This window comes from Gavialis gangeticus, unplaced genomic scaffold (genome assembly GCF_001723915.1).
Source record: "Gavialis gangeticus isolate Ggan-Ray unplaced genomic scaffold, GavGan_comp1, whole genome shotgun sequence".
Taxonomy (NCBI): domain Eukaryota; kingdom Metazoa; phylum Chordata; order Crocodylia; family Gavialidae; genus Gavialis; species Gavialis gangeticus.
The window spans coordinates 12453979-12458298 of record NW_017728991.1 but is presented as its reverse complement, the minus strand read 5'-3'; the positions used below and the strand labels follow the sequence as shown (position 1 = coordinate 12458298).

General features: G+C 40.5%; 1 protein-coding gene across 2 annotated transcripts in view; it reads right to left on the bottom strand.

Moving 5' to 3' along the window:
* Positions 1–4320, bottom strand: part of SPAG9 (sperm associated antigen 9) — a 139530-nt gene that overhangs the window by 67821 nt on the left and 67389 nt on the right. The gene's annotated exons all lie outside the window — the stretch shown is intronic.

The following is a 4320-nucleotide window of genomic DNA, read 5'->3' as shown; positions in this document are numbered from 1 at the left end:
GGAAACAGCATGAGAGGACAGTAAAGCTACAGAGAAGGAAGGGAGGGTGCTTGAGGCAAACAGTCTTGCCCCAAAATAGAGCCAGCTTTTGGGGACAAGGCAACTTCCCACTATAGCTGTCTCCACACCACCAATATGAGACAAAGACTAGGGCTATGCGAAGCTTTGGTCCCCGATTCAATTCAGTGGAGATTCGGCCCAATTCGGCGGCTGAATCTCTGAATCTGAATCAAATCAGAGGACCCTTTAATCTCTCCAAATCGAATCGGAGCCCTCCGAATCTATTCTGACATAGACACAGCTTTAAATGTTTTTTCTACATAGCTCTAGGTAGCCGGTGGCTCGTGAGTGGTGCAATGCTGGGGTGCATGGAGTGTCTCACAGGAGCACAGGCGGCTCCCCAGCGCGCTCGGCAGCAACAGACCCAGAAGCAGACCAGAAGCACTTCTGGTCCACCGGGGAGCATACGGACCCCTCCCCACCCAGTACCCTCCCTTGGCTTGGCAACTGGTGCCTCCTGAGTGCGTGGGGGACACCCAGGGTCCTCCTGTGGCCGATTGCTAAGCTGGGGGGGTCCCCAGTGCACTCCCCAGCAGACCCGGAAGTGGACCAGAAGTACTTCCGGTTCAGTGCGGAGCACATGGAGTCCCTCCGCCCCAGCATTGCAGTGATCACAAGCGGCGCCGGTACCTCAAGGTACGTAGGAAAAACACTTAAAGCCGCGTCCATGTCTGAATCGCTGATTCTCCAAATCAGCATCAAATCTTCAGCTTCGGCTGAAACGAATCAGGGACAGTGATCTGAATCAAATCACTGTCCCCGATTCGGGCCGAATCCAAATCGAGTATGGCCTGCTTTGCACACCCCTAACAAAGACCCTTCGTAACAGCGTAGCTTGGCTACTCTGCAGCCACAGAAAAACCTGCAAAAGTAACTTAAATGTCATTAGAGAACAAGCAGAAGCAAACAGATTGGGAGAAAAAGGGCTCCCAACTATCCCAAAACACTGGGTATATACCTGGAGAACAATCCTTTGTAATATTTTTGAGGTGTTGGGTGTTAGGCATGGTAGTGAACACACACACACTATAGAAAACTGGTAAAAGCCAACACATTTGGGTGAACCCAGAGCACCATACTGTTGATCTTCCTAAAATCCCAAGGCGAGTCTCATGCCCAGTGAGGAGATCACAATGAACAAAATAGATGTTTGGGGTGAGACAGAAAAATGTTGTTCAGAACCATCTGCAGAATGGTAAAGCCAGCTCTGTGAAAGAAAAGCATCAATCAGACTGCAAAACACTTGATCAGGTATGGGGCAAGGGAAGCAGGGCAGATGCAGATACACAGGCAGATATGCACTGCTGCTGAAAGTAACACTAAGCATAACCAAAAGGAAGAAGGGTAGAGAAAGTGAACTGAGCTATTAAGAAATAGCATCCTGAAAAAACCTAGAAACAGAACTTAAGGACTGTTTTCACAGCAATAAATGAGATGCAACCTTATATTACATCTTTGTAAAACCACTTCTTTGACCCACCTAAGCTAGCCAGAATTGCAAAGGCTGCTAAGCAAGACCTCGGTTTAAAACTAAATGAAGCCTATGCAAAGCCATATGCTTCCAATGCACAAGCAAAGAGAAGTTGTGACAGCAGATGAACTATATGCTACACAGACCAGATGGAGCAGAGGTTTCAAAGGCGATGCAAGTGTAGTAAGTTTGATTTGTGCAGAAGTAAAGATAGTTGAGAAGCGCTTGCTCTCAGGGCCAGAGGCACAGCTCCTTTGGAGAATGTTTACTATGCCATTCTTATGAGTTTTCAGAGATTAAAAGGGTATACTGCTAATTGATGTAAACTTTTTTTAGCACCAACGTAAGAAGAATCAAGCAGTAGGAAATCAAATCTGCATAACTAAGTATATGCTGTAAAAAATAAGAAAGATTTTGAACCAAGAAACTAGTGCAGAGGCGATCTTAGGCTTTTTACTACAGAAGCTGGTAAAAGTGGCCAAATAGCAGTCTATCTTTAATACAGTTAAGCAGATAACATGAAGCAAATAAAAAGGTAAGAGGTCAAAGCCATAAAAAAAAGTCAGTAGTACTGGAGGGCTTGTGTATGTTGGAACGCCTGGAACTTAATCAGAAACGCCTTACTAAAATAGTTACAAAACTAAGCACCAGTTTTTTCCTACAAGGGAATCACTGAAATCAGTAATTACTTTTTATCTAAAGGTCCCATAATCCTGGGATCTCTAGATGCACATGCACTGGGTGCATGTACGCTTTTCAGCTTTCAATTCAACAGATTTTTACATCAAAGACATCCAGTACCAGAAATCAGGCTGAATCCATTCAGTTAGAAAGGGAAGAGCAAGTGGGCTCAGCATGTTTCTTGAGCATGCATGTTTCTCAGCATGTAGCCTAGAAAGCAACCCAGATATATTTCTAGGTTATGCTGCAAAGCGTCTCTCCTGTGCAGCCTTGAGGAGGCTTGTTCATACATGGGAAAAGGATTCTTCATGTCTGTGAAAAATATTAGACTCACTTTTTTTTTTTTTAAAGGGATGTTCAGTTGTTTTAAACTGGATGGTCATTTAAAAAAAAGTTTCAAGTCATCTAGGGTAAACATACAATTTGTATGCAGGCCACTGAGGAAACACCCCCATGCATAAAATTGGAAAAAAAAAAAATCAATTTATAAGGCAGCCAGATTTCCCCACATTTATATGCAACTCCATGAACATGTCTACTTGTATTGAAAAAGTGGAAATTCTTTCCCACTCAAAAGTGAACTCACCTTATTTTTTTTCAATACAGGATGGTAAAGCAGATGCTTTTTTCAGTATTCAAAAAATACTCAACTATCTGCCATTATGCTTAATTAAAATAGGACAGTGTCTCCAAGCCACAGATCAAAGAAATAAGGCTAAACAGATGCTTTTAACAGTAACCCACTGAAACTACATCAACAGTATTTTTGGAACCAAATACTCTACGCTAGATCCTTTTGATTGTGAATAGTCAAGTCAATTTAACGTTACTGAGAATCAGATAAGGCATTTATCATTTGAATTTCTTTGTCCTATTTTTTTTATAGTACACCAGCTAAGAAAGAGTAAAAGCCTTTAAAAAGACTGCCTTATTAACATATGAATAATCCCAGCTCCTAAAAGTTTACCGGAAAACACTACTGAAAAGGCAGCATAAACCCTAAGACTAAATAATCATCTGACAAAGAAAGGCATGCTACAAAAAGATTATTTCTTTATCAAGCTGATAGCATTCATGTTAAACATTAGAAGAGCTGAGACTAACTTGAAAAAGCTGAATATTTTGCTTTTGTTTTAACATATAAGCCCTTACTAATTGATTATTCTACACTTGTGTATTACTGGGCAAATTAATTGAAATGCCACAAGCCTAACAAATACTTCTTAAAAGTTCAACCATTCAGTGCCTTTGCACATTTGTCACAGCATGCCTACCATAAGAGAGAGAGAAAAAAAAAGAATCCCAAAAGCTTAACTGTGAGCTAAAACACAAGCCACGATATATTAAAAAAAGGTGTGGGGGGAGACCTTCCACCTGAGCAAATTTTCAGGCCATCATATTTTTATTAAAGAAAATAAAATAACTAAAAATCAGGATTGCAAATAAAAGTGATTCAAATAATAATGTCAAATATATGAATTTGAAAAGGCACATTAAAAAAAGTAGAGAACTGCATTTCATTTCTAGCCAGAATGGGCATCAAAAATATTTTCTGTACGGATATTCTAATGCGTAGATCTGCTAGTACTCCATGCAACTAGGACAAACAGAACATAACTTGAGGGCGAAAAGCGAGTTGGCTGCTTGCCATACAAGCAGAGAGAAAGAGGAGAAGATAACATTCGATTAAACAATAGTGAATAGGCTTTTACAGCTCTAATACCCAAATAATGAAGGATTTTTCCTTCAAAATATTTTTAAATGGTTAGCCAGTCTTGTTTTTAACAGAGAAATGTAAAAATGACCTAGTTGAAAATTATGCATTTGAACAGAGCATTCATTAACAAATGCTGGATAATTCCCTTGAATAAAAGAAAAATAAATAAGCCTGGTAAATGAAAGGCTGGGCCTCCATAAATTTAAGGCTACACACTATTAGCCAAATACCAGACAATACAGTGGATGTGAGCTTTGTCCACAAGGTTTAAGGGAGCACCTCTATTCTGTTTGCAAGTTGACATAAAAGGACTGACTAACAGCTTTGTAAAAATTAACACCCCTCCCTCCCTCCCTCACCACCATGGGAACCTATACCTATTTGTTACATT